We start from the raw sequence: 25549 nt of genomic DNA on the forward strand, positions 1-25549 counted from the left end.
CAATCTGCATTCTGTCCAAGGAAATACATATTTAAAAAAATTATTCGATGAGCATGTATTACAACAGGTACTTATATATTATCTTTCATCCATTTTGCACTGCATGTCTGTGAAAGAGACATTATGATTCCTCTTTTAGACGTAGAAACTAAGGTTTAGAGAGGTCAGTCACTTGACCATATTTGGAGACCAGGTTTGTCCAATTGCAAAGCCAATGTTCTTCCTAGCAAGAAGAATGCTGAGCTGGGCTGTGAATCCTTGCCAAGTCTGTATCCTTCTGACCTACCTGTCGGTGGCTTTTACTCCTGGGTTAATTAGGTACAAGTGTGGGTGGTCTGCAGGGCACAGTGGCCTTCTTGTCCTCCTGACTAAAGGGAGAGTGAACCTGTCTATCTTCAGTGGGCTGATGGAGTCTCTTCGATGGACTCTTTCTTCAGTCTTATGGCTGTCAATAACCCCAGCAAAGAGAAAGACTGGAAACTGAGGTAAGTAGATAATGTAACCTTGGGAAAGTCACTTTCCTCTCTGAGTTTTAGTAACTTCACAGGTCCAATAAAATCTTTGCAATAGAGTAGTTGTGACACTAAATAAGATATTTTATGAAGGTCCTTAATATTGGATTTGGCACAACATAAATACTTTATAAACAGTAGCTTTCATTATAATTTGTTATATCTTACAGAAATAGTTTTGGAAACTACATAGGTTTAACATCAACTTGTTCTCATTCAGTAGGTGCTATTTATTGTGGAAAATAATTTTTCAAGTCTTGAGTTTGTTTCATGGCTAAGAACAACTACAACAGAAGAATGGCAGTGGAAGCACAGACGACTGCGCTCAGGGAAGAGAGAACCATATCCTCTTGGGCTGGTCCCTTCTTGCTGTTCAATCATCTTAGACCATATGCACGGCTACTTAGAGACTAGAAACTTATACTGTATATACATATGGTAGGAACCTTGAGCTTTTTAGAAGTCGAAAGACAAGTGTAGGATGGATTAATGCAAATGGCTTTGCTTCTTGTTATATAGTCCCCTGAAGACACATTTGTTAGAGGAACTCTCTTACAATGGGCACCTCCTCTGGAGGGCAATTTGGGCTGATTCCTCGACTTGTGGGCAGCTTCACTGAGCACGCAGCAGTGAACAGGAGAATCAGGCTGATACTGGGTTCTCATCCAGGCTGCTCATTCTGACCCCAAGAGAGGTGCAGAGACCTCGGGGTTCTCAGGTTTCAGTCTCCTGCACTTCTGACCCAAAGCTGCTCTGGTGCTAACTGCATCATCCGCTCTCTGTCCACAGAAACCCTCAGCCAATGCTGCAACAAACAGCTTCCATCTCCATCCTCATTTCTGCATCCTTTTCTGAAAGGCTTTTTATGTTGAAGCAAGACTAACCCTGCCCTAGGGAAAAAGAAAATGTGCCTCTGATCACTGGCCCTGGGAAAGGGGTGAGCAGTGGGGCAGACTGCCCAGGCATGAAGAGGGCTGAATGTGTTTGACTCTTGCTGTTTTCTTTTAGCAGATCCAGCGAGCAGTATTGCCATTTGAATTTGTAGTAATAGAGAATATGGGACTCAGAGATTCAATTCAGAGCTAGATTCATTTGTGTTTTAACTAAACTCCTGAACAGTGCATTTGGTTTTACATAATTTCCTCCAAAATAGTAAACTTTTCAGTATAATAGAACAAGTGTTAGTAGCTTTTTGGCAGGAAGGAAGCAAAGAACAGTAACTTCTTTAAGATTATTGCACTGGTCTTTCTAGATGGATTTGGAAAACTAGTCCTTTCAAGTCTATATTTCAGATATTGACAGAAGAGCCAGGTGATGCATTGTGTAAAAATTAAGGCTCTAGAGACTCAGGGGGAAAACACTCCCTATGAAACAGAAAAAGGTACTGAAATTCCACAGACTAGTTTTTCCATTGTAGATTTTTTAGCAATAAAAAGCTCTTGCAATTTAAGATCACTTAGAGTTATAGAGAGAAATTTTGCTCTCTTTCAAGCCAAATTTTAGAAGGGGCCGTGCCCTTTTCTCCAGGCTCCCTGGTGTCTGTGCACATTGCATATGTGTGTAGGCGCACATTTACACACACACACACACACACACACACACACACACACACACAAAGACATTCCCATTCTAAATTCAGTTTGTAACCTCTGTTCCTTCTTTAGTTTGCCTTGTAGTTACCGAGTCAGTAATTCTAAACATGTAGCCAACTTTTATTAAGGAGTAACTCCTACATATTTAAAAGATGTAGCTGAAATAGATGTAGCATAAAAATGTAGGATTTTATAGAAATTTAGTAGGATACTTTTATATTCTATAAACCACCACATTGCTTTTTTAAACTTCCTGAACCCCTGAATGAGGATTCATAGTATTGAGTCTTATAGGTGATTTTCTAGGTACCTTTTGACTACGGAGATTCCAAGCCTTGAAAAGGATATGTTTGTCGTAGATATATCTAAAAAGATTTCACCCAAGAATCCCCTATAGACAGATAGGCTAAATGTCTATAGCATTATCACCCATGTAGTGTTTCAAACACGCGAGAGACCATTTCTTGGATAGCTGAGTACCCCAGACTCTCTACAAAGGATCCACATTCTCCCACAGTCGGTTGTTTCAGAATCTTTGATTATCATCCGTCTACTTCACAGATTCTTGCCATAAATATCAGTTTATATCATTAATCCCAAACGGAGTACATTCTGCTCCCCAGTGGGCCTCTAACTATTCACTGGCTATGCCAGTGTGTGGTTGACAGACAGGGTGGTAATGGCACCAAGCACACTGGCAACCTTGTTGGCTGTGCACGTGAAGACAAGACCATATTGGAGTACCCAAAAGCTGGATCCTTCAACCAGGAAGGCTTTCCCTCTTTCCTTTCTAATGAAATCTTACTATAACTTGTGCCCATTAACTTAGCCTCAATACCCATTCACAAACAACCTGCTTGCAAACATTTGCTAATATGCACAGCAAATTACCTCCAATGTGCCCTTCCAGGAAGGGGCCAGACTCTCACTTCAGACACACAATTCAGTCTGACCAAAACATTCTATTTGCTGCATAAATGCAAAAACATATGCACACACACAGGGTGTTCCTCATTTCCTCTGGAGTAATGGGAGTCTGGGCAATACCTTACGTGTTCATTTCCCAACATAAATCAGCAACGGAGCATCGCAAACACCAGTGACATCTGCACGGATACAAAATGTATTCATTATGGGCAGTGCTGTTACGATGAAAGGAAATGCATTCATAATGGCAGGACATTTGAAATAATGTGTTGCTGGATTCCGTGTCCATAAAAGCAATAACGAAGAAACAGGAGTGTGTCAAATAAATTAAAAGGAGTAACAGGGGCATGGGGTGACTTCAAGGGCTCTAGGCAATGTCAGTGAGAAGGCACATTCACTGGAGGGAGCCCCAGGGAGACGGTTATGGCAGTTTAAAGTAGAAGAGGCAAGAAGAGCACTAGGCTGGCTTTCTGGAGAACTGAGGTTTGAATCCTGGCTCTGCTACGTGCTAGCTTTGTGATCGGGGCCAGTTATGTCAGCCTCTCCTTACTCACATTGCTCATCTATAAAATCAGGACAGCCTACCTCGTAGGACTGTACGAGGAGGAAATGAAAGCACATACGTAAAGTGCTTGGCAGAGTCTGGCGTATAATAAGCATACAATGAACACGAGCTTTTGTTTTATTTTTATTTTCTTTCTGTTCAGCCATTTCATACAGCAGGAGGACACATATAAATCCCCCTTTTCAGATCATGGCAATTTTAATCTATCCCATATGCATAGCCACTAAAATCTATTATTAGGAGAACATGTGGTAGTCAAATGGGAAATTGAACATTTGTATTTGTTTTTCTTTTTGTTATTACTAAATAAAGCTCTGTCATTTTAGGCATCACCTAGCTCTACAAATCTCAGTTTCTTCTTTTATAAAGTAGAGCTAATAATACCTGCTCTTTATACTTCAGGAGCTTGTTCTGAGGACCAGGTGAAATAAAATGTGTTTGGAAGATATAATTGGCTCACTGACTTAGCCATTTCCAGCTTACTCTCCTTGTTCTACTCTGGAGGGCAGAAGAATTAAGTATTTGCATACAAAGCCTGTACTGCAGTTGGGGGTGCATGTGGCCCAGTTCAAGCCCATGCCAAACATGCCAAACATGCCAAACCAGATAAGTCTTCTGGTTTGCGGCAGGGGGTTTGTTCTTTAGCAAAGTGCTTACTTTTCTGATTAATAGAGATGTGCCCCTTCTTCTGACCTCTTCTTCAGTCCTGAAAATGTGTATGATATCCAAAGCTGCAGCCCTTTTTTAATCATAAGGCAACAAGCATGAAGGAAACGCTCAGGGAGTCTCAGCGACACGAGGCAGTACTGACATTAGCCACTGAACCTAAGCCAGCAGTCAGTCACCTTCCTCCAAGCTTACTGTGTGAAACAAATAAGCCTGTTTGCTTAAGCTACTGATGCAAGAGTTTTCTCTTACTCCAAGCGGAACACAATTCTGATACAATACATAAATACTCTGGAGAATTAAAAGTCCTATATATAAGTATGTTATTTTTTCTCTGCCAAGATTACCGTTCCCTTGGACCCATCTGGATAATTTATACATGCCCTGTAAACTTAGGTTTAGTAATATCTCCTCTAGGAAGCTTTCCAAGACGCTGTCCGCAGCTGGATTAGCATTTCCCCCACCCCATGGACGTCTCAGTACTCGATAAACCTCTCTGTTAGTACATGTTATACTGTTTTGTAATTACTCATTTACTTGTCTCTAGGTCCCACCCGTTGATTAAAATGTCTCAACAACAAGGATCCCTATTTTAGCCATTTAAAAAAATTTCTAGCACTTGGCATATACCTGGCACACAGTAGATAACTCATTAAGTATTTGTGGAACTACTGAATAAACCAACAAAAGAATATTCTGAAAGGACAGGAAATAAACGATAGATAGATAGCCTGTATAGCCTTAGTATCCATTCATATTTTTGAAACACTGCAAATAGCTTTCTAATTCGTGTTACTCTTTCAGGAACTCTAGGTTGGGAAGCATAGATCTAGGCAGTGATTCTTTTATTGTTTTAAAAGTTATTCTACTTGATCCTTGTTTGAGTTCATGCCATTCCTCTACTCCTACTCCCTAAATTATTTTGTGCTGTGTATTTAGCCCATACTTACCTACAATATACAAAAGTTATTTTTTTCCTTGTTGTTTTAGAATTTATCCCTTGTAATAACCAAAGATACCCCAGGAATAATCCCATTTGGCACTAAAACAAATGTTCACATTGTCCAGTGGCCCCTTTCCTAGGTGTCTGAGCAATGTCTCTGTGACTGGGGCTTCTGGAAATTTCCTGCTCACTCTGTCATATCTGGGTCCTTACCATCCCTGAATGCAGTGTGGGGCTCCTAAGGCTGGTCCAGGAAACAGACATAAACTCTTGTGTCCTCTCTCTTTCTAAAGCCAGATTGTCTCCATGACTTGTAGAGATCACAGCATTCTTTTAGTAAGATTACTAGCCTCACTGCCAAAATACCCAGAAAAAATGATGTCAAATAATGTAGTATTGATATTATCATTGATATTACAAGTCAGAAGCATGCTCCACTGTTATGAGCATTATATTAAAAAAAAAAAAAAAGATCAAAAAGGTGAAGCGGTTTTCCTTGACAGTCACCAGTGCCAGGCCTCCAGTCTCCAGTCCCTGTGCCCTTGGCCTATGATGCTCCCCATGCCCATGTCTGCTGGCTGGCTCCTTTGTTCAGTCAGCTTTCAGCTCAAAAGTAAACTCTGTAATGTTTCTTTGAACACCTTATCTACAGCACCGTCTTCTCCTCAGTCCCTTTCTGTCAGATCACCCTGTTTTGTTTCCTTTCTAACATGGCTATCTGGAATTTTGTTCCTTTAGTGGTTTACTGGGATTTCCCCCCCCCCGCCCCCCCAGTCTCTTTCTACTACAACTAAATTCCACCAGAGACAGGATCTCAGCTCTCTTGTTTATCCTGTATCCTCGGCAACAAGAGCTTGCCTAATGTAGGTGCTTAATAAACATCTGTTGAAAATGAAGAAGAAGAGAGTGGGCAGTGTGTATTCACTCGGCATTTTGCTGGCCCTTACTTGAGTTTCCTTTTGGGAGCGGGAGTAAGAATGGGGTTGATGGCCACCTGGAAACCTAGAGGTGGTGAGGTTGGTTTGGGAAGGCTATGTGGAGTTATGAAAGGTCCTGTCATTTACAAGATGTTCAAGAATTGGCACATATCCCATAATCTCTCAGAGCTTCAGTTTTGTCATGTGCGCAGTAAACTTTCAGAGGATCAGTGTAACAATTAAATGAGAGAGTGATGGCAGAAAGTAAATAAATTAGTTCCCCTCTGCCTGTCCCTTAAGGCTGTAAAAGGAGGAGGCAGTCCAGAAGCCCTGGGAAAACGGTCTAATGTTTTTTCCCATTCTAGCAGTCACCTTAGCAACTGTAATGATTCTTCACAGGGAAATCTCAACATGCTGTATCAGGGAGTCTAGCCCACAGGCCAATTCTGAAGTCCTGAGTTCATTCTCAAGACTCAAGAGCATGAATCTACCTTGTAAGGCTATTAAGAGATTTAGTCCTCACTTCCCAATCTTATGTTAACTCACTCATATACTATACTTGGGCTGGTGTTTTTTCACAGAGGTGAACTTGTAGATCCATTTTACAGCACTTTGGGTGCCGATTCTCCCACATCATGTGCTTTTTCTAGTCTCGTCAAAACTAGAACATTCAAAGCCATCAAAAATCTGTCTTCTCCAGGCTGCTGGAGACCCTATTGACACCATCATCCTTGATAGCTATTTGCCTGTCTGAACACAATTAATTCCTTATACTCAGCTCATTCTGCCTATTCATTTTCTCATTCAACAAGCATCAACTGAGTGCCAACTGCATGCATGTCTAGTCCTACTAATAAGAGTCAGCATATACTGGCAGCTATCATCCTTATTCTACCCTACAGGCACTATGATTATCCCATTTTACAGACAAGAACACTGAAGTTGAAGAGTTTACACAATTGCCTAAGTGGGCAATAACTGGTGGGCCAGCACTCTAACTTAGGATATTTGCAACACCAAACCCCATTCTGTTAATCACTGGGCTCTAGGAAGTAGGTCCTGAACACGAACTTGGTATTCATCAGTGTGCTAGATGATTTCATGAATTAAAAAGAAAGAAGCCTAGACTATGACCTTCCTCAGGGTAGGAGCTCCGTTTTACTCCTCTTTGCATTCCCAGACCCCAAACAGACAAGTTTGCATGAATGGTCTTAAAATAAGAACATAAGAAGACCAATAAATTCGTACAGGGTATAAAAGGTGTGAGTGATTACAGCCAGGGAATGGTTTAACTCTATAACTGCACAACATAATGAGGAGTCTGAACTAGCCCACGCCTGAAGACTCAAATGTCTGTAAGGGCCTGGTAAGAAATGTGAATGAGTGCAATAAATGAAGTGGGCCAGGTAGAAACTGGTAAATTGAAAGTGCCTGCTCCGTCTAAGAGGCCAGCTGCTCAGTGTCATGGGGAAATGAGCGTTCAGTATTGGCAGAACTTCTGAATTTTCAAAGGATAAAAAAAAAAAAAAATCTGCCTTTTGATGTGAAATCTAATTTTTAAAGGCTGGTCACTAACTCACAAATTGAAAAAGCCAAACAAAACACAACCTTAGGCAAATTTAGCTTATGACCTTTCAGTTTGTGGCTTTAGGATTAGACTATATCTTACAATCTTTTTACCACCAAGGACACCCATATACCACCCATGGACTTCAGAATTTGAAACTCTTTGTCTAACAAACAGCATTTTTGAATATTTGATTAGTTTCCTTGAATGAATTAAATAGTCAATAACTGACAAATTAGGTCCCTGGAGGGAGAGGGACAGTTAACATAACTGCCATTATTGAAGCTAAATGTAAAATTCCCCATTACAATTTTTAAAATACTAAAAATAGCTTATAGACTTTTTATCTATCTTCACAGATCCCCATTTACACATTATCTATGATCTGATGGCAGTGAGGCACAGTGGGAAAATGTAGGTTTTGGAGTCAGACAGAACTGGGTTGAATTTTAGCTCTTAAACTTACTGAGTGACCTTCTACAAATTATTTAGCTTTTACTCAATTGCAAAGTGGGAATAACTTGTGATCCATGTTTTTCTCTCAGTATCACCATCTAATTAAAAGCAACACCCTAGATTAAGTAACATTATTTAATAATATTATAATGATTACAATAGTTCCAGTTCAAAAGTGAATAAAACTGAAGGTCCTCTTTCATGCACAGGAGCCATGATGACACGCACATTGATGGGGGAGCATTGCCACATTACCTTCCATTACCCCTTTCATTCAAGAGCTCCAAGTGCTTGATGACAGCGTGAGATCTGAGCTGGGGAACCAGGAAGTTGGTGTGTTTAAGAGTCTTACCTAAAGCTATGCCCTACTTTAGGTGAGCAGATGCCAGAGGGTCTATTTCTCAGTACCTTATGCTAAACGTCAAATAAAAAATTCTATCTTTGTTCTCACCTTTACATGACTGTCAATAAGGGAACTCATCTGTATAGTGCTTTACTCTTCACAAAATCTTTCAACACACTTTTATCAAGTCTTCCTCACAAATACTCAGTGGGGCTGGTGAGGGACAAGCCAACTTCATTTTGTGAATCCACAAACAGGCTCTGAAAAGTTGGAACTAGTACACAGCCACCAGATTAGCATGAGGTGGAACTAATTTCAGTGACTCCAAAGGCATGGTTTTTCTCATACACCCTGGCCTGTAAGAGGCCACACAGAACAATTGAGAAAGAAGGGGTGCTGTTAGGAGCCATATGCTGATGTAATATCACTATTCTTTGTATCTGTGAAATGCTGGGTGTGTAAGCAATGGAAGTTGTTCTGGGTGGACACTTTGGGGAGCTCTGTTGTCTAACTGCTAAAACTGTTTAGAAAAACTAAATTATCATCTTAGATTATACACCAAAGGTTGCCTTTCTAGGGTAGCATTATATAACATATAATTCAATTTTGTCTATCTTTCCCAACTTACCCTTCCGCCCTGCCCTCACCTTGGGGCAAAGAAGCCCTATAAACAAGACTCCTCCTCCGCCCCACACACCCTAACCCGAGGACAGCTAATTAACAGATAGATGAAATTGGCTGGGTTTTCTCCTGGGACTGTGGTGAGGCAGTATTGAGTCCTGCATCAGAAAACTGCTATAGAGCTAGGGCCAGAGTGGTGCCAGAGAAAGCTGAAATTACAAGGGAAGAGGAGAGACAGAAGTAAACAAAGGAGGCTGCTCTACAGGGTAGAGCGTGAAGCAGGAAGGAGAAAGAAACAAAGAAAAGAATGGAGGCTGAGAGAGCAATCTCTGGTCCTCACCAATTTCCACTATCTCCATCAGGCACAAAAATACTTCCTTTGACTGAGTGCCGTGAAACATACCATATCCTTCTGTATCCCCTGTGTTCCTGAACTAGTTTGGGTGGCTTTCTGTTCTTTACAATCAATCTCTAATACAATAAGACACAGGAGCCGTAGTTATAACAGAAAACAACAGAAAGAGTAGAAGATGGTTAAAAAAAAATACTAAATCTCTTTTTTTAGATTGCACAGAGAGTAAATGAATGAATGAATGAATGAAACTTCAAAGTTGAAAAGCCCTAGATCATAGCAGCCTCAAAATATGCCAAGCTTATTTGCATTATGTCCATGCTCTTTTGAGAACCAGAAGGATGAATGTTGGCAGAGCTCTCTTCTTACAAAATAAAGCAAGATGCCAACAAAGGACTTGAATGGTGATAGAATATACCTTTGTCCTGGTGAACCATGATTCAAAATACTCTTGTAACTAACAGATCTTACTATTATGGTGTCCATTCTCCACCCTCCACCAATCAACTTATTGCTTCACAGCTGTTCAGGTCACTGGTTTGAATGGGTCAACATCTGTGAAATCCCCCCCAGATTTCCTTGGAAGAATTAGTCACTTTTTACTCTGCCTCCCATAGCAATTAACACATTTCTCTATGTGGGTTCTCATATATTATAATACTTTGCTCATGAGTTTCATTTCTCAATAAGACTACCAGGGCCTTGAGAGCAAGGCCCATGGCTCATTCTTTATCTCTGTGGTACCTTGCACAGTGTCTGGCACACATGCTAGTAGAATAAATCAATGACCATTAGCTTTGTCTCATGGCAGAGGTCCTGGAAAAAGTAAAAATTAAAACTTTTAATGTAACAAATCAACTGGAGTTATAACTATGCACACTAGTTGATTTAACCATTTTAACTGAGTCAGCCTGTAATTTTAGTTTAAAAAAAATCGATGTTAAAATTTAAATACTCAGTTAAAAAGTTGTATTTCAAAACACTACATGGGATATGGGAAGGGGTTGGGGATAGGAAGGTTAAAAGCCTCAAACTATTAAGTACAACTCTCATCTTCATTGAGCTCACATTACACAATAAATTTAATACTAAAAAGTCAAAGTAATCATTTAACTGAAATGCCTATCTAAAAAAAGTACAGACCCAGCATTTTACCTGAAATGATTAGAATGCCAGGACATGGAACTGGACTGAGTTTCCTGGAAACAGAGTTTATGGGTCAAGCAGACACTGGTTGATGGCAACTCAGCTTTGAAAGCCACTTCATATATGTGTGGCAAAAAAATAGTCTCCTCTTTGACAGTAACAGCACTTTCCCACTGGCAAAGCTGAGGAAGGGGGAAAGAAAGCCTTTAAGCATTGTGACATGATATTGAAAGGGCTCTGCTGAAGGTCACGGTGTCACTTATTCACTGTATTCTCTGATTTCAAACAAGGAGTGCAGTGACTTAAGGAGATAAACTTTGATCAAGGTGCTATGTTAATTGAGACCCAATTAATACAGTACAGGCTACACAGTAGGTGCTTCCTGCTACCTCTCCCACTGAATTCAAGTTATCTGAATCCTACAGGAGTGACTTAATTTACCCACTCAATCACAGAGAAGTTGGAATGAAGACTTAATCTGGGTCCATCAGAGGCAATTCCTTCCTAATCTTGTTATATTGGAGAGCAGAAGAGCTAGGATAGTCCATCCTGCCTAAACCAGGTGATCCAAGAAAGTGCAAGAGAAGAAAGATATGCTCATGTGGTCTTTTCAGTGCACACGGAAACAATTTTTAACATACTCCTACTAAGTTCAATTTTTCAGCTGTTTTAGACTTAAATAGGCATGCTGATTTCAAAACTGCAGTTAGTTTTCTTCTATCACATCAAGTTTTTTCTGTATAGCTTATCTTAATGAGACCACACTAGGCTGGATTGAGCCTGGATCAAGGGAAGCACTAGTGCTCTCCTGTTGGCTGAGAGCAAACCTCCCTCAAGTGGGGAGGGGTGAGAGACAACCTTGGAGACCAGCAACAGGTTCATACTCATCTAGGCTATTCAGTTACACATGAGACAGTGTGGTGAGAGATTCTGTGCCGCTCTATATAGTGGATCGTATTCCAAAGTGTAGTCCGAGTTCTTGTCTGTATACAAGGAGTTAGCAGAATTTATTTTTTTATTTACATACGTACTTATCTCCCTTCCTTCAGATCATGTCCGCCTCTGCTATTTCTCGTTGTAAGTATCTAAACAACCCTGATTCGTTTTGTCATATCTGTGGCAGTTGCACCATTCCCAGTCAAAGGACAAACATCAGCGCATTTGTCAGGTAAGGCTATTTTGCATATTTTAAAGTAAAACTTGATGATCAAGATAAGTCTTGGGCCCCTCACAAGGTGTGCAAGCAGTGTGTCGAGAGTTTACGGATGTGGACGAAGGGAACATGTGATAAATTGCCATTTGGAATACCTTTGGTTTGGCGAGAGCCCAGAGATCATCCAAGTGACTGTTACTTTTGTATAGTGAAAATGTCAGGATATAACAAGAAATATGTAAAATAGAGTATCCTAGTCTCCCATCAGCTATATACCTAGTGCCTCATTCAGCTGAAATCTCAGTGCTAGTTTTCATTGAACTACCCTCTTTTGAAAAACAGAAGTATGGTGCAGAACTAAGTGACAGCAATGATGAAGATTTTGAAACTGAAGGTGACTCAGTTCAAAAGGGATTTGATCAGCATGAGCTGAATGATTTGGCACGAGATTTGGGACTACCCAAAAAGGCTTCCGAACTCCTAGCATCAAAACTGCATGAGAAAAGAGACTTCCGGCCAAGATGGAGGCTTAGACGGACACGCTAGGTCTCCCTCTACAACTAGAGAGGAATACAACTACTTCAAAACAAAGGATAACTAGAAATTCCAGAAAATAAAACTACACGGAAGCCCAACATATGAAGTTATAAACCAGCGGTGCCATTTGGGCAGGTAAGAGTTAAAGTGGGCAGTGCTGTTTGCGGTCGCACCTGAGACAGCAGCGGGGCGGTGAAAAATCCCGGCGGCAGTCAAGCCCCTGGCAGTGCACGACCCCAGCACTGGGGAAAGCAGCCACCGCATCGCCTTGAACAGTGAGGCCCAGGGGGGCAGGAGGACGGATCCCGGTCTCCTAGCTGAATAACTGTGTGAATCCATCTTGGACCCCCGCCCCCAAAGAAAGCACCACAGGGCTGCGAAATAGGTCGCAGACAGGCGCCGGTCGCTGATTTGTGACGCGTACACAGGCACTGCCCCCTATAGCCAGCCCAAGAAAACAAAACGCATCTGTCAAAATGAGGCAGACAACTATAGAAATCCCGGTGACACAACTCACCAGGCAACAGATAGAGAACCTGACAGATGAACAGATAAGAAACCTGTCAGAGGCTCAGTTCTGGGCCATTGTTATCAGGTGGCTTACAGAATTCACAAAAGAGCAGGAAAAAGATAAGAAAGAAGCGAAAAACATTCATAACGAAAGGAACAAAACCACATACGAGACAGATGGTGAGGAAAAAAAATCCAGAGTTCATTTCAACAAACTGGAATATGGAGAAGGAACAAGCAGTCAACCAATGCAGCGAGAGGAAATGGGAAGCAACAATGAGAGGATCAGAAACCTCTGGGACAGCTATAAAAGGCCCAACATAAGAATCATTGGTTTGCCAGAGAGTGAGGAAGATGAACTAGAACTTGAAAAATTGAGTGAAAATATAATAAAGGAGAACTTCCCAGACTTGGGGAAGGGAATAGACTTGCAGGTCCAGGAAGCAAGGAGAGTTCCCAAGAGACTGGACCCAGGGAGAACCACTCCAAGACACATTATAATCAAAATGTCAAAAATTAAAGATAAAGAGAGAATCTTAAAAGCAGCAAGAGAGAAGAAAAGAATTATGTACAAAGGGGTCCCAATTAGACTATCAGCTGACTTCTCAAGGGAGACCCTACAAGCAAGAAGGGACTGGCAAGAAATATTCAAAGTAATGAAAATCCAAAACCTACAACCACGAATACTCTATCCAGCGAAATTGGCATTCAGAATAGAAGGACAGAGAAAGTGTTTCCAGGACAAAATAAAACTGAAAGAGTTCATTAGATCCAAACCACTGTTATATGAGATGTTAAAGGGACTGGTTTAAAAAACAGAAGCTAGGGAGATGAAACAAAGGCAAACGAAACAGGCAACGAGAGTGGAAAAGGAACTGTGGGTACGGGAAGCATATTGGGGGGAGGTCAACAGGGAGGGGGAGTGGGGAGAGGGAGGGAGATGATATAGGAATTGGGGATCAAGGTAGGAGGGAATGGAATAGACGGAGAGAGGTTGGGAGGAACTGTATGCACAACTAATGGACATAATCTAAAAGGGGGGGACAACTGGAGGGAGGGGGGCCACCGGGTGGAGGGGAGCAGAGGGAAGGGAAATTGGCACAAATGTAATATTTTAATCAATAAAACACATTAAATCTGAAAAAAAAAAAAAAAAAGACTGCATGAGAAAAACTTGCTTGAAAAAGGAGTGAAGGTATCTTACTTTAGATCAAGAGAAAGTGCATTTCTGCAGTACTTTCGAAGTGATGGTGGCTATGTGTATTGCCATAACATCCATGGTTTAATGAAGGAATTGGGAATTCTAATCTGTAACACAACTGAATGGCGACCGTTCACTGATAGTTTAAAGCAGAGCTTGAAGTGTGTCTTCCTCCACAATGGCAATTTATTTGGTGCAGTCCCAGATGGCCATTCAGTTTGTTTTCATGAAGAATATGAAGACATAGAGTCACTGATCTGTTGCAATATCACAAGCACAATTGGGTCATCTGTGTTGACCTTCAAATGGTCTGCTTCCTTCTTGGTCAACAATGCGGATACACCAAGTATCCCTGTTTTCCGTGTATGTGGGACCGCAGAGCTTGTGAAAGCATTGAGTGGAGTCAAACTGGCCTCCAAGATCTGACCTCAAACCTGCTGATCCAAACATTCTACATGAGCCACTTGTTGACAGAAAGAACATTCTATTCCCACCTCTGCACATAAAACTGGGTCTCATGACGCAATTTGTTAAAGACTGTTCCAAGTATCTCATTTTGGCATTTCCTAGCCTGTTGTTTGAAAAGATAAAATACCTTAATATGTATGTTTGGTAGCAGAACTTTACTACTTGTAGACAATTTGACTTACAGTAACAATATATAGCCTTTATATGAATAAAATAACTCTAAATAAAGAGTATATTCAGATAATTTTTTTCTTTATTTTCCTTTGAAAGTAGATTTTGTATGATTTGGGGGACAAAGGGTGGGTATCCTGTACCTTAAAAAGTTGACACGATAAAGAAAAACTGGGGTCAATTTTTGATTCAAATGCCAAAAGTTAGTCAAAAACAAATGTCAGATCTAACTCAACAAAAATTGTGCTCCCCAGTGTTATCAACACATTAACCCTGCCTAATGGAAAAGAGAGATCAAATGATGGCCAGGCTCACACCAATCAGACAAGTTATGCTTTCTCCCAAGGGAAGGAATGAGTAAACGATCAAAGAGAGATAGAGCGTACCCTTGAGAAGGAGGAAGAGTTAGCAGAAGTTTCTAATTCTATGAATACGTAAGGGTGGGGGAAAATAAAGTTTCTCCCCAGAGTCCCAGGCTGACACTGTGATGCTATCATAACAGGGAATATGCTAGAAGAAAGTATAAAGATAGCAGGATATTAAATAGTGCTGGAGAAACACTGAACACTAGGCTACATCAGTCCCCCACCCCAATGTGTTCCCTAGGATTCGACTTTGGAGCTGAAAAATAAACTGTCTCATTTTTGGATTCACACCGGGCCAAGGAGAAAGTAGGGCTATGAGCAAAGGCTAAAAGGAAAGACACATATCCCAATGGCTGAGATAAATGCAAAGTAAGAGTCATTGTAACATCTTTCTTGCCAAACCAACTTGCCCTCCCAGTAGCACCATTCCCGTAGCCTGTGGTCTTCTAAGACAAAGACTTGGAGTCTTGGAACCATAGTGGGACAGAGCTGAAAGGAATCGCGGGGGCCACCTCAAAGTCAGGCCTCTTGGTATAAATGTTCAAACTCGAGCCCAGAGGGCTCAATGGCTTGTCTGAGTTTATAGAACCAAGTAGCACCACAGCTTGGTTGCCAAGCCAGTGCTCTTGATTTAGCTCCGTCTTTCCTCTTTCATTCCTCAAGTGCAGCCACTCACTAAGTCCCCTCCATTTCCCTCACCCACGCTTCCCCGCCTCCTGTTTTCTGCCCTTTGCTGCTGTTCTCATCCACGTCTAGAACGAAAGACCTTACACCTGAATCACTGCCACAATGTTCAGTCCTGTGGGCCTTCAGGACTCTTCTCTCCACCTGAACCCACTTCTCACTCTGTCTCAGCAGTGATGCCCTGCTCTGCTGGGCTGCGCTGCATAGCTCTGTCATTGCTCCATTCCCTTGGCCCGCATGTCCCATGTAGGGGCTGCTCTTCAGCCTTGGTCTTAGAACGAAGAAGGGAGCAGACCTAGAGCTGCGCCACAGTGGACATACAGGATGTGAGAGAAATGAATGTTTGCTGCTGTGGGTTGCCACTGAGATTTTGGGAACATCTTCATATCCTATGTACTCAGATGCCTTACACAAAGAAGGCACGCAACAGTGTTTTAATTTTTACTGAATAAAGATGAACTCATTAATCCTCACAGCAACTCATTTTAGACACTATTATCATCTCCATTTTGCCAATGAGAAAACCAAGGCCTAGGGACTTTAAACACCAGGGCTAAGGCTCTGCAGCTAGAAGGTGATGAGGCTGGAATTCAGACCTGAAACCTCTCACTCCAAAGCCCATATTCTTTAACCAGTGCAGCACACAGATTCTGAGAACTCTTAAAACTGCTAGAGTTTGAAACACGCATTTGGTTTTTAATGATGTATTATTTTATTTTATTGTTGTCTGATTATTTCATATATTATAATTTTGACTAGCCTCTGCTATATCCCCTTGGCTGTAAGCAACTGTCACTACTGATGCAGATAATAACCTCTGAAGAAAGAGATCCCTTCTTTCTTCCCAGATGTTCACCCAATCACTCAAAGGCAGGGAGGAAGAGAAACACTTTCTAGACAGATTGTTTTAAAAGTAGAATCAATCAGGCCACAGTTAGAAAAGTAGGCGTCAGCACAAAAAGTCTGTCTATTTGGATAAATATCTCCGAATGATGTATTTAAGTTCACACTCTGCTTTTCCAGACAGCAGCCTGCACTACTTCCCCCAGGTGATCATGACTCCTTTCCAAGATTCATCGTGCACAAGGCACACAAGTCCGAAGCTGGAAGGGTGGCTCCTGGCACGAAAGTACCTCTGCAGCCCACACTTGCCAAGGACAGGGAGAAAGAGAGCACCGCCCAGCCCTCTCCAGGGGCTCTTCTGCCACAGCCCTAGGAGCCGGTGTACTCCCTCCAAAGCTCTCCCTGTAGCAACCCTGCTCCTCTGAAAAGGCCCAAATAGAGCAGACAGGGCACGGGTGCAGCTTTTAATGAAAACAGCAAAGAAACTAGCTTTGAAAAGTTAGCTTGAAACCCCTCTTTAGAGCAGATGTACATGGGAAAACTTTATTTTTGTTCACTAAATATTTTAAATTTTATCTATTTATCTAATGACATATTTCAGTGCAAGCCTACAGCGGTGATTTGAAGAAGGCAGCGGAGAGAGGTGGCTAGGATCATGCACTCTGCAGCCAGGTGGTTTTGATTCAAACCCTGGCTCTTCACCATTTACTGGCTGTGCGACCTTGGGCCAATTATTTAATCTTTCCATTTTTAAATTTTCCTCCTTTGGAAAATGGGGGCAAACGGCCTCTTCCCCTATGAGGTTAGGGTGGGGATTAAATAAAATCATGACACATAGCACTCTGAGAACAGCGCCTGGCACACAGTTAGGCCTCAGTCGGTGTTAGCCATTATGGTCATGATCATTATTATCTAAGGAACGGCCAAGGGATGATGTGTCCCAGCCTGTCACGTTCCAAGTTTGGAACATGGCAAAGTATTGCTCAGTGTAAGAGACCTACTGCAGATTACTGAGATAAAGAAAAATCAAGTGCAGATGTTGCCACTGAGAAGCTCACAGACTGTTGGCGTGAGATAACATATCCATAATTACAAAACAGAGAAGGTGGTAAGTCCAAAACTGCACTGTAAAAACTAGGGGATCAAAGAAGGATTTGTGGAAGAAGAGGGAACCAAGGTGGACTCCGAAGGAAAGGTAAAAGTTGTGCAGATTAAAAAGCAGACGGACAACTGAGTCTCCACGACAGCAGAGCACTAGAAGGACAGCGACAGAAGCTGCTGCCCAAGGGGCAGCGTGGACACTGGCCATCAGCGTGGCACGGGGTCCGGGATGGTGTCTCCACAAGGCTGTAAGGAGGCGGAGACGGTTCCCTGAGCATTCTTACAGTAACATCCCCTTAATAAGGTGATGTTAGCATACCTCTCTTTTATGCAACTGAAAGATTACCACTAATACAAAGCCTCAGGGCTGAGGCCAATATTTATGGGTAAAGTGCTTAGTACTTACTACGCACTTATTAAATATTCAGTGGGTGGATTCTATTATAATTTTACTAATTACTATCACTATGCATTCTTTTTTATTTTCCCCATTCATCATTATGATGTAAAACCAACATCTGTAATTTGACTCAGTGCAGAAAGGACAGAAAAACCTAAAGTGGAGGCAGGAAGGCATGGTTCTCTCAGCCCCACACTTCATTGCTGCAGTTTCCTCTACTGAAACTCTTGGAACTATAGTCTGTCTCAGCCATCAGGTTGTCCCCAGAAGCAGGTGACAGCTCCTCCCACCCTCCCACCTCCTCCTCCCCCTCCCCTCAAACTGGGAGTAGAAGGAGCAGCAGGTTAGGCTCTTAGAATAGTTCCGTCCTCTTCACAAAGAAACCATTTCCCTGTCCGTGTTTTATGTGAACAATTAGATTTTACTTATTTGGCAAGGAATTTCATTGCTGTTGGATCCACGCTACAAGTGACAACACAACTTACAGCTACTAGAATGTTCACTGCTTTACCTGTCAGTTTCTACTGAGAAATAAACATTTTAGAATGAGGAGAACCTACATTGGCCACAGGGTAGGAAAGACGGCTCCTTAGATGAGGTTTGGGGAGAAGGAGGCTGAACCTACTAAGACCACCAAAGGCGGGGTGGCCCGGGGGCAGAAGACAGCAGAAAAAGAGGAATCTTTGAAAGGCGTCCTGCTCACCTGGGGACACAGTGTTTAATATTGAAGGGCCAGCCAGTTCCTTTCAATCAGTGCGGCAACTGCGTAAGATGAGGCTTTCTCATTCCAAACAGCGTTAAAGTTAGATCTGGTTTTTGTAATGACAGCGTTATTCATTGATTTAAACACAATTTGGCATGTTCTGAGAAATGAGGCTGAGAATAATCAAGAAAAGATTTTCCTGTCATTAAGGGAGCCCCACCTAAGTGAACTGCCCCCAGGTACTTTACTATTAGCGGATTCTTAGCAGAAATAACAAGCATGAGCATTACTTCACGTACTCACTTGGGAATCATACGGCTTGGGCAAACTGTTCTTTAGGCCAGGTTTTGAGGATGAATCAAAGGGCCTGGGCTTACGATTCTAACATTGCCAGAGTAGAGTCTCTGCCAAGCTGTAAGGGTGTAGAGATGAGGAGTGACTCTGAAGAAATGGATTTGTGTAAATTCCCCACCAGTGTCGCCCTTGAGGAGGTCAGGCTCTGAAAGACACAGACTAGCTTTCTCCCCCCATGTCTCTAACACCTTACTATTTTCAAAGGACTCATAAACCTTTTCTTATTTAATTCTCATCCACCTCCCCCAATTCTATCACCTTGTTATCCCCATTTTGAGGAATGTTGTGGATAACGAAAGCAGACTCCCAAATAACGGCTAATGGTAAATGACCTCTACAAGGTGACAGATTGAAAATGTGATCAAGTAAATCTAAGGCTTTTCTATTCCAAGCCAGGGTTCTCTCCACAGCTCAGAAAACCGAGCTGGCATAGCTAGTTATTTGTTTAAAAAGTCATTGCCTATCATGTTCCAGGCATTAAAAATACAATGGTGTAAAAGACAAAGCTTTTGCCCTCGTGATGACACTTACTTTCTAGTGGGGAAGAAAGAAAATGAGTTAAATACATTATACATGCAATGACAAGTGTATCGGATAACCAAAGCAGAGTAAGAAATAAAGGTCACAAGAGGTAATATTTCAACGGAGGCCTGGATAAAGTGGAGAGCCACGTGAAGATCTGGGGAGGAGCACTCCGGCAGAAGGGAACACAAGCACAAAGGCCCCGAAGTAGAAGCAATGCCAGGCCCGTGTGGAGAAGAGTAAGAAGGAAATGTGGCTGAAGTGAGCGATGGGGCGAGTGTCAGGCATGTGGATGGGGAGGCAGGTGGGAGCTGCATCTTGTATGACTTTAGAGGTCCCTTTCTGCCCAGATTATTCTGAAGCAAATTCCAGATATGATACATCTCATACTGAAGCATCCTAAATGGGAGAATTACATGATCTCCTTTGTGTCACAGAAGATCACTCTAGTCTATGGAAGCAACAAAATGGTGACAAGAGGGGGGGTAAGGCTGAGTGAGCATGGCAACAGGGGGAAAGCAGTAGGATTCCTAGAGAACTTATGTGGCTTGACCAGGACGGGGTGGTGGTGGGACTGAGAAGCTCTTGGATTTGATATATACTTGAGGGTACATCTGACAGGATGTGCTGATCAATGGGATATGGAATGTGAAGAAGAGAGATACTGAGTATGACTCCTAGCTCACTGGCCTGAGGCAGGACGATGCCATTTACTGAGAAGGAGAAGTCATGGGGAAGAAGCATGTTGGAGAGGGTGGAGAAAACAAGAGCGATGTTTTGAACAAAAGCAGCTATGACAGCAAAGGCACCAGATGTAGAACAAGAAGGATGTACTTTAAGTCCTGACTCTTGGCACTTCTAGTTCTAGCTGGGCAACCCTGGGTAAGTCACCTCCACTCATTCAATTTCCTCATCAGTGTAACATGGGCACAGCAATACCACCTCTCAGGTATGTTAGAATAAAGAAACTAGATATCTGTGCACACCCTGTAAACTGTAAAGGTGCTGCATCAAGGTTAATTTTCTTGTTTCCCTTGTTATTTCTGGTAAATGTTTGTTTCAATGACTTACAAGTGAACTGCAGGTTGTAAATACAATCCTATCCTAACAAATATCATTCTAAGAAGACTTGTGACTTTACATCATCCGATCCTACTTCACTTGTTTAGTGCCTTATACTTTTGAAGGGTGCAGGACATTATTTGCATTTCTTATTTGCATTTCTTACATATTATCATTCACATTTGTTATCTCACTTGACCCTTGACACTGACAGTGTGGGTGCTACTGCCCCTAGGTGACTGATGAGAAAACTGAGGGACTGGGTTCTTCTGAAGGCCTGACATCACAGAACTACTCAAAGCCTTTATTACACCTTTGTACTTGTGGAACTGTAAGAGGTGGGAAAATAAAGCAGCATGTGCCAACTTATTCGACCATCGAACCCTAGTTTAGAACGGTAAATCAACAACTCAAATAATTAGTCTAATATACCTGGGAAGCTCGGCACTGGGTGATTTCCATTCATAACTGCACAAGACATGCATCCTTTTAGTAGGCTGAGGAATCTTTAAGCTTGCAAAGAGTTAAGCCGACGCAGAACAGATGTATTCCCCTAAAAGTCGGAGGAGGGATAAGTTCCTAATAGTAAGCACCATGAAAAAAAAGGACTGTGTTTGGTTTTGATTTCTACTATAGCTCCGACATTTAGCACTGCCTGGCACACATCAGACACTTGATAAAATTTGTTAAGTAAATGAATAAGGTACAAAACTTACAGAAAAGACAAGCTATGTTGATTTCAGAATGAGTGGACACATTGTTTTTCTGCCTTCAATGATTTCAAATTCTATATCTAGACTTCTAGACAGTGCTTAATTTATTTTCTTGGAACAGAAGAAGAGAACTACTCTAACAGCCTTTTGTATCATGACCCTGCAGAACAAGGTTACACTGCTCTTTACTGATGAACAGCACAATGATGAGATCACCTTGGAAGAGTCCCACCTCTACTATATAGGCAAAATTACACTTTTCAGCACAATTACTCTATCATTTGAGCTCCCAAATTTTGATATTAATTGTTTCACTTGCAAAGGCAATATCAACATATTAGTTTGTCAAACCTCTGGAAAATGGAGGAGAAGCTCACAGTTTTAAGTAGTGATTATCAACCTATACCTATAGTTCTCTTTTATCTTATCTTCTGTTTATTTTCCTAGCAGCCAGAAGGACTGGGAAAGATTTATCTCCTATAATAGGTCTGAAGAGAGGAACTAACGGTTTTCCTTAAAATGTGTTTTTGAGTTACACACCACTTACACTCCTCAGTCCTCATTTGAGACTCTAGAATATAAGCTCTTCAAGGGCCTGGACCTTGAGTGTTTTGTTGAAAACTGTACTCCCAGCACCAAAGACAATGCCTGGAACAAAGTATCACTGAATAAATGCTATTTTTCCTCCTACTGAGATTCACTGTTTTAAAGTAAAATCTCTTTCTCTTCTCCCCACCATCTCTCTCTCTCTCTCTCTCTCTCTCTCTCTCTCTCTCTCTCTCTCTCTCACACACACACACACACACACACAGAAATTTTGAAAAATACCATTTTGAATAAACCATGTACGTTTGGTTAAAATATATTATTACAGGAATTTTGGACAATCTCTGTACTCTGTAATGTCACCAAGTCACCTCTTTGTCTAAGTTTTAACCTTCCTTGTGCCACAGATCCTCACCTGATCAGGGCTTGGGACACAGGGCTAATCTATCTATCAGTTATGAGTCTGATGGATTGCAAAAGCATGACAGAATATTCTCCAATATTGTTCATTCAGCAATTTTTATTTTATGGCTGACCTTACTCTACTAGAAAATATATTATTCTCCTTTTTATTATAAACTGTTTATATCTACTTACATCTGATTTTGTTCCAGATTGGAACCATGACTTCCCTATCAAGTAGTATAGATTCTATTTTATAAATACAAATCAATAGCTCTGTAACCTTGGCCAAAGTACTGAACATACCAGGTAAAGTCTGACACGAGAATAAAAATAGCACCTTCCTCCTTGGTTGTTGTTAAGGATTAAATGATATAGATAATCCACATGAATGCTTAGCTTACTGTCATCATATTTCATCATCTGAGGGGCCGATAGACAAATACACACGATGGTCAAGTACCTGAACAAATTCATCACCTCTACAGGTCATCTTTTTATTTTCTTTCTAAGAAGCCACTCTCCTCAACTCCATCCACAGAAGTAGAAATTCACAACAGGTATGCTTTGTGGGTCTGTTTTATCCCCAAGCATGATTTTCTTTTTGCAGTTTAGATAGCATTTCTGGATTGCTTCTGGCTGGGTGATGTTATTTAGGGTAGTCATTCATCTGGCCCCCTGCATTTCTTTTTACAATTTATATAACACTCCTTTCCTCATTTGGTCCTAAAAGAGTTTTGGCTGGTTGGGGACTTGACCCTTCCTTTTAGTTTGTCAGAAATTCCTAGCCAGAGGGGATGAGCACTGAATTCTAGGGGCATGCTGGGCTGGGGCATCTGTGACTGGCCTTTTCACCTATGCAGCTTGCCGGTAATTGCTAAGGTTTCCCTCCTGAAACAATCATCCCCCCATTTTCTCTCCCACCCCTACCCAACCCCCTAGTTAATTATCAGTTCTGGAATTAAACTGCTTGCCTCTCCTGCCGTTGCCATGACAACAGTTGGCCTGCACCTGCCACTGGGTGAACAGTGTCTCTTTCAGAAGAGGTGATGGCAGTCGCTGGATCCACAAAAGCCAGGGAGTAAACTAATGTACACCTGTTTGGGGAGAGAAGTTTCTGTTCCTTCCACCTCAGGCATTTTCTGGGCAAGCTCCACCTCCTCCACCTTTACAGATAAATTGCTTGTTGCCATTCAACAAAGAAACTAAAATTTTTTTCTGATAAAAATGCCATATCCCTGTTGGCTTGTCATAATTCCATCCATTAACTTTACTTATTCCAGCCAAGACATGAGACGCGATGAATCTCCCATTTCCTAAGAAAGGCTGTATAGTATAGTATAGTATAGCATAGTATAGTATAATATAGTATAGTAGTTGAAAGCACAGAATTTTAAGCCTGATATATCTGGGTTATAATCCTTATCAAGTCACTTTGTAACTGTATGACCATGGCCTAATCACTTAAACTCATAATATTAATTTCTTTATCAGAAAAAATAGGATTTGAATAACTATGCCCCAAAGGGTTATTTTAAAGCATTGAAATAATATATGTAGGTCTAGCTCCTATTTAATGTCCAACACATAAGCAGGCATCGCTATTACTGCTGTTTAGTTGTTAGTCCTAGACAACTCTGAAGGTCAGGGCAAAGCTGGCAGCTTGGTCAGCTTTAACTGGCCCTTGTCTGCGTGGCTGTAGCTGGGCAGGAGGGCTAAAACAGCACACTGCCTCCACAGTGTCTAGACCAAGATACACCCAGCAGTCAGGGGGCAGCTGGGAAACGATCTTTCCCTGCCCTCACTGCAGTTATGTCAGCTCCTCCTTCTCTACACTGTTTTTCTCACTTTCCTTTAAATAGAACTGATGGAACCAGAGGGGAAGGAGACATGTACTCACCAAGGAAACAAAATGCTTTTCCGTTTTACAACCACAGTGCAACCTATGGGGAACAATTGATAGTGGTGCTAAGGAGTAGGGGAAATGAGGCATTTATATAAGAAACTGTTTTTCTTCCCTGAAACACCAGCTTGTGGATAAGAAAGTATTTCTTTTATGAACCTATAACCATTCATAGTTAGGTTCCTGCATCTAAACAAGTACATGAATATATTGATCTTTGGCAAACACCTTCTCATTCAGGGTACCCCAGTTCTATCTTAGCCTTTAGTCACTTTCCTTAAAGGACTGAAGCTACCTCCTTGTGGTCATTGGCTCTAAACTTCATACATGTTGAAAAGAAAAAAGAAAAAATCAAAACAAAACAAAAACACACCAGCTTCTGCTCCCAGTATCTGCTACAGATCCCTAATGTGGGTTTCTGGGTAAAGAGATGAATGCAGTCCTTGGAAGCTATTGGGAAAATGAAATCAATGACCTCGTGAATGCTCCTCACTGGGAGGAAGTAAAAAGATGCTAGAGACCAGCAGGTTCCTCCCAAAATGAAAATATCGCCCCTAACAACAATTTTGCTGTGGCTGCCACAGGTGAGGGAGGCATAACCAATCACATCAAATTTAGTTACTCTTAAAACATAGACCAAAGTTTTGTGACTTCCTAAAATCTAGTCTGTTTAGTGTCAGTTCCAAACAGCTCTGAAAGCCCTGGCCAGGCAGTTCAGCTGGTTAGAGCATTGTCTTGATAAACCAAGGTTGTAGGTTCGATTCCTGGTCAGGGCATATGCAAGACTCAACCAATGAATGCATAAATAAGTTGAACAACAAATTCATATTTCTTTTTCTCTAAAAAAAAATAAATCAATAAAAATTTTCTTAAATTAAAAAGAACAACAACAAAAAACAGCTCTGAAGACAAACAAGGAAGAAAAGAACTAGGCTCCAGCCAGACTCTTCAGCACTGGATCTAACTCAGGAACAAATGTGACATCATTTTAATCCTTTGACTAGCTTTTAAAACATCTGTAGCCTTAAATCCACTTAGAAAATGCTGGTGCTTTAGTATTCCTTTTCTCCATTAATCTAGAAGGAATGAGATAACTACTCAGGCAGGAGCTGTCAAAATAAGGGTATAAATAAGATACAAATCAAACAAACAGTTCCCTTTTACAAATATTTTATCTCAGTTGCTTGTTATTTTAATCTAAAGGAAGAAACCAAAAGGAAAATATGTTTAATGCTTCGTATCATCTTTGTCCTTTAAGTATAATAAGATGTGTTATTTTGATGGGGACTGAGGCATAAAGAAAA

General features: G+C 41.4%; 1 protein-coding gene and 1 non-coding gene across 2 annotated transcripts in view; both read right to left on the bottom strand.

Moving 5' to 3' along the window:
• Nucleotides 1–25549, bottom strand: part of TRIM44 (TRIM family member 44) — a 109800-nt gene that overhangs the window by 24047 nt on the left and 60204 nt on the right. The gene's annotated exons all lie outside the window — the stretch shown is intronic.
• LOC150017966 (small nucleolar RNA SNORA29) lies at nt 3725–3863 on the bottom strand. Its single transcript, XR_016509531.1, has one exon. It is a non-coding gene; the product is annotated as a small nucleolar RNA SNORA29 (small nucleolar RNA).

Source organism: Furipterus horrens, unplaced genomic scaffold (genome assembly GCF_987537825.1).
Source record: "Furipterus horrens unplaced genomic scaffold, mFurHor1.1.pri manual_scaffold_2, whole genome shotgun sequence".
Taxonomy (NCBI): domain Eukaryota; kingdom Metazoa; phylum Chordata; class Mammalia; order Chiroptera; family Furipteridae; genus Furipterus; species Furipterus horrens.